This window comes from Diceros bicornis, chromosome 19 (assembly GCF_020826845.1).
Source record: "Diceros bicornis minor isolate mBicDic1 chromosome 19, mDicBic1.mat.cur, whole genome shotgun sequence".
Classification (NCBI taxonomy): Eukaryota; Metazoa; Chordata; class Mammalia; order Perissodactyla; family Rhinocerotidae; genus Diceros; species Diceros bicornis.
Window position 1 is genome coordinate 4,985,238 of NC_080758.1, and position 9,868 is coordinate 4,995,105.

A 9,868-nucleotide genomic window follows, 5' to 3' on the forward strand; every position below is an offset into this window, starting at 1 on the left:
CTCAGTCAGGTTTGGATTGGCTCATGAGTCTTGGGTTTGTGCCAGCTCCTGAGTTGTACAAGGCCCCACGGCCTGGCATGCTGGGAAGTGTCAACAGTCTCTTCCTCCTCACTTAATGAGTTCCTTGACATTTATCAGACCCCCACCATTTACCAGGCCCTGTCCTGGATGTGAGAGGGGTGTCAGGGATGAGGGTTTCCATCCAGGTTGCTGCTTATAATTCGATGGCCAATTATAAATCCAGGCATCCCCAGGTTGGTGTCAAGTGGAGGACCCTTCTTCAGCCCACCCCTCTGCAGGAAGGGTCATCTAGCAATAGTCTGAGCAAGCTGCCCCTACAGCCTCCCGCCTACTGAGAGCAGAAGACCATAGACAAGAGGAGCAGCATCGGGCGGTTTACAAGACAGCACTCATTGAGGAGGGAAGGCTAGTGGGGGCGAGGGGTGCCTGGAGGGAGTTGGGGGCACCTGGTGAGTGGTGAAGGGGCTCTGGGTGAGGGCAGAGGGTCTAGGCACCTGGTGGGTGGTGGGTGTGCTGTTGGTGAGGGTCCTGGCTCCTGCCCCGGCTCAGAGACAAGGTTCAGGGAGTGATGACCCAGTTGAGGAAGCTCTAGCTAGGAGTCATTTAAAAATGAAAATCTGTTACCCCATCCTGCCGGCATCCTGATTGCTCAAGGGCCTTTGGCTCCCCACTCTGTTCCCTCCGGCTAGTTCCATGCCCCACTCCTCTTATTTTGAGTTTCCGTTTCATTGTCAGCCTTAAAAATAGCAAAGCCAACTCCCTAGGGCGGCATCAGCCACTGACCTCCCAGCACATCTCCCCCACTCCCTGACTTCAGCCCACCCACAAGCTGCACTTTCATCTTCCCTGTTCCCTCCCTCCATGTCTCCTCCTCAGCTTTGACCCATGGTCGCTGGCACAGCTCAGAGGGTCACAAACATCCCGCTGGACTAGAGCTTCAGCATTCTGAAGGCAGGTCTTTTTGTCTGCTTTTTTCTCCAATGCCTGGCACAGAGCAGGCGCTCAAAAAATAGTTGTTGAATGAGGGAAAGGAATTCCTTAGAAACCCTCAGCTTTCCCGACATAGGAGTCGACGCTAATTGGATCTTATTTTCCTCAAAAGATTTTACAGCAGCTGAATGTTTTCACACATTTGTAAAGGGTACGAAGAGCATATATGAAGATCTATCACTCTCTTCTGTTTGCAAATACATTGCAGACAGGCACAGGGCACTCGAGCAGAGGGCTGAGGCAGTGGGGGATCTTCCTAGAGGGTGAGGGCCGTAAACTATGCCCCGCTGGATGAAAGAGGACTTCCGCAGGCAAACAGCACAGGGGAAGGCATTCAGGTGGGGAGAAACCCAGGAAGAAAGCACAGACCTAGAGTGTCCACAGGGGTCTGCAACCAGTATGTAAGAAAAGAGGGGTCCTGGAGAATAGAGAAAGAGTGGGGTGATGGGGGTGGACCAGGAGTCTTTGATTCACTCCATAGACTTTTGCAAACTGAGGAAGGAATGCAAGAATCATTTTAGAGTGCCGGACCTGGCAGTTTCCTGTACAGGGAGCTGGAGGGGGAGAGAAACTGTTGGTAGAGAGATTAGTTTAGAGATTCTTTCCTTTCACAATTCCTCCGTATTTAAGAATAGACTGAGTAACCCCAATGGCCCCAAGAAAGAATGAACAAGATGATTCAATTCAACCAACATTTATTGAACACTTATTATACACAAAGCAAGAGAAAATGTTAGATGCTTGTTAAAAGCAGGTATTCTTGATTCTGGTTTTAAGCCACCCCTGAATCAAAGAAATCCAAACTAAACAGAACACTAAGGAATTATTCCACTTCAAATGCCTGCCAATTTCCTCAAGATGCAGCTTGTGACAAATACAAATATATTCCAGGAAAGTACTTTTCCCTTTTCACTGCAGACTTTACAGACTTCAACATAAATAAGACAGGCAGCACTTTGTTTACATAAATTTTTATGAAGGTATTAATCCATAGCTTAGTATATATTTCACTGTCAATGAAAAATTCAACTCATTTTAATTTTCTTTAAAAAATGAAAAGAAAACAACTTACCAGGGGCCGGCCCAGTGGCGCAAGCGGTTAAGTGCACGCGCTCCACCGTGGCGGCCCGGGTTCGCCGGTTCGGATCCCAGGCGAGCACCGACGTACCGCTTCTCAGGCCATGCTGTGGCAGCGTCCCATATAAAGTGGAGGAACATGGGCACGGATGTTGGCCCAGGGCCAGTATTCCTCAGCAAAAAGAGGAGGATTGGCAGATGTTAGCTCAGGGCTGATCTTGCTCACAAAAAAAATAATAAATAAATAAAATAAAACAACTTACCAGATCTTTCATGCAACCCAAGAAATAACTTATGTTTGTGATGACTTGAGACTCGTTCCAAACTCAACTGGGTGTTCAGACTTAATTTAGGAGTTGAGGAAAAGACTAAAAACTTCTGGAAGAAATCAGAATAAAGTTCCCAGGACTTATTAGGAAGTTTTTTGGTACAGACCACATTCTAGAACACATTTCTGAAATCACATCATGTCAGATGGCTCTAGGTGTATCAAGTGTGCATTTATATGTTCCTTTCATGCCACAGTTCACCTGTATAAAATCTTCTAATGCCTGCTTAGACTCAATTGCTCACCATGAGTTTCCCAGATTCCACTATATCTGATATGAGAAAGAAACACTCATTCCCTTGGAGAATTTGCTTCATCTTTCTGGTGTTTTCATTCATTCATTCAACGTACATTTATTGAGTATCAGTTCTGAAGAGCTCCAGGCTGGGTTAGGCTTTGGGGATACAATGATGCGTGTGTGTGTGTGTGTGCGCGTGTGTGTGTGTGTGTGACAAACACAGCAGTAAAACCCAGAAATCCAATACCTGGGAGAAGACTGAGTTTGGATGAGCTATTCGAGCTGGGTCTTGAAGGCAGGTTGAGGTGTGTCAGGCAGTCTGATGCCTGACAAGGGAATTGTTCACGCAAAGCCCCAAAGTACTAAAGGGCATGGTCCATTCCAGAATCGTCAAAAGCTCATGTGGCTGCACATAAAGGGAGCATAAGATGTATGCTGAGCCACGAAGTCTGCACTTGACCTTGTGGGCAACTGAAAGCCAGCGGAAGTGCCTCAGTCAGGACTAACATGAAATGAAGGTGGGGCTCATTCCCAGTTGAGAATGACCTGCTGCTTCATGTGCCCGGAGGAAGGGAGGGGAGGCTCAGCTCCAACGATGCCCCTCCATGGAGTAGCTCGTCTAGAAGTGAGCCGCCATCCAACAAAGATGGTGACACCTGCATGACCTTCCAGAAAGCCGCCTGTGTTGTATGTGTTTGTGCCTTCCCTCACCATGCCATAAGTGCCTGGACATCAGGGAGTGCCTCAGTTACCGTTTGTAAATATTGTGTCAGACATGCACCTAGGAGATTTGCACTGAACGTTCCCCAAAAGATTAAAAATTAACTAATTGCCATGAAAATGACATTTCTGTAGAAACTTTTTTGGAAAATGCATTAACTTATGGAAAAGTTGAATAACCAGTACAATGAACTGGTATAGCCTTTCCCTAGATTCATATGTATATGTGTATGTGTATGTCTGTGTACATATGTATATTTTTTTCTGTGCCATTTAAAGTTAGTTGCATACACTTAACCCTGAATACCTCAGTGTGTATCTCTTAGGAACAAGGACACCAGCCCACATATTCACAATAATATCTTTATCACACCCATGGAAATTTAACCTTGAAACAATACTATTATCTAACATACGGTCCACATTGAAATTTCTTTAATTGTCCCAAGAGTGTCCTTCCTGGACCTTTCTTTTTAAATCCAAAATCCAAATAAAGATCAGGCATTCTGCTGGTTGTCAAGTCTCTTTGGTCTCCTTTAATCCAGAACAATCCCTGCCTTTGTCTTTCCCGACATTGATATGTCTCGTAGAAGGTCCCACAGTCTGGATTTGTCTAACTGATTCCTTATGATTAGATTCGGGTTAAATGTTTTTGGCAACAATACACGTTGTGTCTCCCACTGCACTTCACCAGGAGCCACAGAACCCACGTGTCTCCCATTACTGGCCAAGGTTGGTTACTTGCTTTAAGTGGGGTCAGCCAGATCTCTTCATGGTAAAGATACATTTCCCCCTTTATAATTAATAGAATTAAAATCAGTTTCCTCTTTATAACATGTGGAGTGACGCTCGGAGACTATGAGAATGTTCTGTTTCCTGACCACCTTTCCCCCAGCAGCTTTCCTATCCAACGATGCTCTCTGCCTGCATCAAGTATTGGTTGCAACATGGTGATTTTCTAGCTGTATCATTCCTTCTACACTTACTACCTGGTATTCTTGAGTAAAGAAGACCTCCTGCTTCCTCCCCTCCCCAGGACTAGGCTACATAATTTGTGGGGTCCAGTGCAAAGATGAAAATGCAGAGCCTCCTTTCTTTCAAAAAAGAATTTCAAGATAGCAACAGCAGAGCATTAAACCAAGAACGGGGCCCCAGGTGACTGCCACGGCTGCCTGCCCATGCAGCCGGCCTTGCCCCCACTATGCGTCCACATGTATCTTTCAGCATCACTGTTCCCAGTGTCCCCACGTAGACCAGTGAGGCCCCACCAGGCTGGCTCCTGTGACTTTTCACCTAGTCCCCCAGTTTTTAAGTACTTTTGCCCTTTCTGGAACAAGAAGACGATCCCCAGGCTCACTTTGTTCCTTCTTTGTCCCAAATCTAGAGTCAGCCATTTCTCCAAGGAACCCCGTCTCCTGTTTGTCGGGGGAATGGTTGTTTAGAAAGCAAGAGGTTCGTATTGAGAGACTCAGCTCTGTGTGCTAGGTGCGCTGTGTGTCATTGTTTCCGACCCTTTTCGAAGACAGAAGTAGGACTTGTTTTTTTTAATAGCATGAGTTCATACTGATTCCTCCAACTCCCACATCTCATGTTACAGGCCTTTTCCTCACCTGCGCCTATCCCACATCTCTATCTCCTTCTCCCACAGTGAGGACCCGAGTTCCCAATTACCCTTGTGTGGATACTCGGTTGTTCTTTCCTACAACACTCACCAAATAGCCTCTACTCCTGACAAAGAGCCTCCTACAAAAAGTTCAAGATTTCTTTATTTTTTTTTGTTCTTAGAATATATCCCACTGATACATTCAAAACTTACTTGATTTTTGTGTGGTCCATCTATCCGACATACATCTAGATTCCTACGTTTCTGTTTGTGTTCAACACAGGGTTTGCCGTTTTCCTTTTCTGAACACATAAAACATTTATATGATTCGAAAGTCAAAACTGTGAAAAGGAATGCTCAAAAAGTCCCACGTCTCTTCCACCTTCTTTCTACTCGTCCTCCCACAGGGAACCATTTTTATTAGTTTTTGGTTTATCTTTCTTTCCTGTTTTTGAAAAAAAAATACGAGATTATATATATTCATAGATCTTACACAAAAGATAGCATATTGCACGTAATCTTTTGCACTTTGCTTAAAAAGCACATTTTGCACTATCTAAAGCACTGTGTTTCTACCTTCCGAGATCAGCGGGATGAGAGAATGTGTTAATAAAAATGTACTAGTGGAACCATTTATTAACAACAAGAACTGATCCTTCTCACATCAGTTTTTAGGACTTCTCGATGAAATGAGGGGGCTGAGGGAGGAGCTCTTGCAGGTCCCTTGCTGTTCTTGCTGCCTAGATTATTCTCCCAGGAAGGGCACAGTGTCAGATAGTAATAACCCTGATGTCTCGGGAACTAAATTCCTATTTACTTCAGAACACCACCAAACTTATTTTTGCACCTGCAGAAATTTTCAAGGGCATATTGAAGACCTGGAGCCTGGGGATGGGGTAGCTGTGGAAAGAAAAAGAGAAATAATTAACAGACCAAATGTGGCTCCACATTCCTTGAAGCACACTTAGCATATGAGCATTGAGATGTATAGAAAAACAAAACGAGGGGTAAATTTTATTTTGATCAAGAAATCTTTTCTTTAAGAAAACCTTCAGCCATTGGATCCTTTTAAGTAGTATATTTCTCCAGTGCATTGAAAATGATTCAATCTTCAAAAACCTGAGTCACATTTTTTCCAGAAACACCCTTGTGTAAAGCAACACGTCTATCTGTACTATCTAAATGTGGATCTTTTAAAAAGTAAAAAAGAATCATAAATCTGTTGCTGAGGATCTTGGCAGCTGAGCAATGTGAGGAAAGGGTGGGGGAAGGAAAAACTAACCAGAAATTGTTAGTTTTTTTAAGGGCCAGGAGAAGGAAATTCAGTACTTTTTTCTCACTCAATCTGGAACGTTCCATATTTCAGGCTGGTTAACAGTTATGGATGGAAAATACTGAAATGGAGGAACCTTACTTATATTACAATGCAGGTTAAAATGCTAGATTTGAAATAAGATTACTCACGCCTTCTCAATGACTTACAAAACTTGAGTGACATTATAACCCCAACAGAGTAAAAAGCATTCCAATCAGGTTCGTGATTCTCCTAACATCTTCATAAATTCAATAATACTTATGCATTACCTATGAGAACCATAAAGAGACATTTTGAAGTCTTTTTCTTAACACCTTAGGGACGCATAGTAAATATGCACTATAAAGTACTATTTTTCAAACATGATGTATTTGTTACATTATAAACTCGGCAGCACATGAAACCAAGTAGTGTATACACCAAGAATTCCCTCCTTTTTTTTTTAACTTAAATGAGAGGCTACTTTCCATTTCCCAGTACTCTTGGGGCCACAGAAAAGAGAGGATGGGAGGTAAGCAGGGAACAGTTGTCTGTTGGGACCAGTCCTCTCCAGGGTGGACTGTGGACATCTGAGGGGAAGGAGTGACAGGGATGGCAGCCACCTCAAGGACTTACCAAGTCAGGGTTCATGATCTGCTTGTGTGAGTGCACTGTTGCTGGGAACTTCTGCAGCGCAATGTTATGCAAAAACACATGATGTATGCCTCCACAATGCACGATGTGAGTGCTGAAGTTCTGAGTAAATTTAATTATTAGCATGAACTGAAGGTACTGTCATTGTTTAACTCAGCCGACCTTTTAAATGGATAACCAACCTTGAGGCTTAATTGGATTAAAAAAAAAATCAATTTCTGGCCATTGCATAGGGTGGAAATGAAGTGTGGCATTCTCCAGCAATTGTAAAATCAGTTTTGCTCAAGACTATTTTTTATTATCTACAATTTTAAAATGCCATTCTCTTTCTTGGTAGGCATTTTATGTATACATATACCTTTTAAAAAAACCACAAATATACATGTATGCACACCAAGTCATGTAGCAAAAGAATCATTACTCTCTGTTCAGTGGCAGGCTTAGTCATCAGCAGCAATCTCTTCACACCAATTACCCCAAAAACTGAACCAAGGATAATGACATACCACTGTTTGCAAATCTCTCTTAGCCTCAGTCTGGTCTAATCTTTGTAATAAAAAAAAATCCTTGAGGAAGCTTTTACCAAATCACATCTTGACCATGAAATCTTTCTTGAAGAAGGTCACTTAATTTTATGAAAAGAAATGAACAATTAAAATGGCATAAGCAGCAATAGTAGTGGTCTGGAAATTAGAAAGTTGAAGGTTCTAGTTCCAGCCCTGGGTTATATTAGTCATGAGACTCTAGCAAGCCTTCTCTTGGGTCTCAGTTTCCCCATCTGGAAAAGGGGGAGGTTTGGCAGGGGTGCGGGTACACTCTTTCCCCAACAGTTGATGAAAATGGAGGTCTATTATGGTGTCCTGAGTCAGAATACCAAGTTAAAAAAACATTTGATTTCCTCAGCATTTCCTCTGAGAAAGAGACCAAATGATGCAAACCAGAGCCCTTTTGCCTCCATTACAACATCTATAAAATGAAAGCAATAGTGATTATTGATGGCAGAATTTGGATGATTAGCTAAAAGCAATTTTAGAATAATAGTTGACAAACAGAAAACAGCTAAACTCAGTGGTCTATTTTAACTAAGCCCAATTTAAATGTACATCATGTTGAATAGAGTCTCAATTAAATGGTCCATTCTAGCCAGATTACGGAGACGAAGTGGAAGCCCACACAATTATCCTGAGCATTCAGGACAGTCCAGGGAGCTACTTTGGACAGTTGGACAAATGATTATTTTCTTTTTCCTCAATTGACCAGATAATTGTGCACAAGTCTCTGCCATTTGACTCTGTGGAATGTCCCTTTGTGTTGTAAGAAGACCTGGCCATAGACTGGGAGGATGACGTCAAAGATGGCGTGGAATCAGGGACACGACGCACACAGCACACAGCTGATGCCCACCGTGTAACCCAAGTCCCAAATCCGAGGCACTTGCAGATGAGCTGGAAGTCTCTCTGCGAGCCCACCCAGCGGCACCCTCATTAGCTCACTCTAATGGCCATCATTCTGAAGGGGGTTGTTTTCCCTTAATTTCAAAACAAAACTAAACAAAAACATCAGGCAACAGGTTAGTGATGGCATCTGGGTGGTCACGGGAATTTGGAGAGGGAAAATTAGGAGTTTTTAAGGGCTAACACAGAGATATACAATTCAAGGCCCACATTTATATGTATGCACAGTGCTAAGTTTGAAAATACAGCTAACATCAAATGAACCTAGTCTGCCTACCTAAATCTAAGAAGAAATGGAAACTTACGACAACTAATCAATAAATCAGCACCACTGAAGTGTTGTTCTACCCTCCCTACACCCAACTAACGAAAGCCCCCTCTGTGAAGACATTAGCCAGGTCTCTCCATACAGTACCCTACACATCTTGACTAGAATAAGGGATCCTAATGAACAAAATGAAGCCCACATGTAGAACAACATGCTATCTTATTAAATTTAGATACAGATCATACTAGGCTAGGTAAGTCATTTTGCTGTGGCTATACAACTACAACAGACAGACCGGGAAGAATTCTAAGTTACTCAAATTTTGGTTTATGATCAGAGTTCTTAAAGGAGGTTCATGAAATTTAGCAGGGTAAATCTACATCCAGCCTGTTCTCCTACCGTCAATGTGGCCATTCAAAAAGAGTCACCCGACTGTCCATACTTCCATGCCTCCAGGCAAGTCACACCTGAGGGCCAGGACCTGAGCCTTCGCAGCTCTCTGCTCAACACCCAATGTTTCCGATTATATCTGCACACACTTGTAGCACCATTTCAGGAGTGAGCCACCAAAAACTCAGTCGGGACATAACCCATGAGGTTACCACTCAAGAAGCTCACACACCCTGCAGAGCCTACACATTCACACGTGTTGCCACTTTTACAGCAGTCTGCACCAGGATGGAGGACTTCTTCAATGTTATTATCACTAGTCAGAATGTTCTCGAAGCCTATGGTAAATGTCTCTCTTTTGAGAGAGCATTTGATTCTTGGACAGAGCCAATGGCTGGTGAGTAAGTGGGGGGGATGTAATTTCTAGTTAAAAAATTAGGTGAGAGCACAGTAAGAGTTGCTTCTTTTGTGTGGTTCATCAACAGGCTCTGGAGGTAATTAATTGCCATAAGCAACAGCAGCATCACAGGACTAAATGCCTAGCTTTTGGCAAGCTACTTTTTTTTTTTTTTGGTGACTACTTATAAAGACAGCTCCTATGTATGTACAGACTCTGCTGTTTAAAAAAAGACATACTCCCAATTGCCTTGGTGACATCTCCCACCAGGTATACATAGGTCAAAGTTAATGCTTCGTGACAAAGAACCATCCCAGCCTTTGAGGAGGAGGTGGGACACAGACACATTTGAGAGGAAATACAGTCCTGCCTTTGAGTTCAACTGGCAAACTCTCTCTGAAGTTTGCAATGTAACAGGATAGGCAACATTCAAA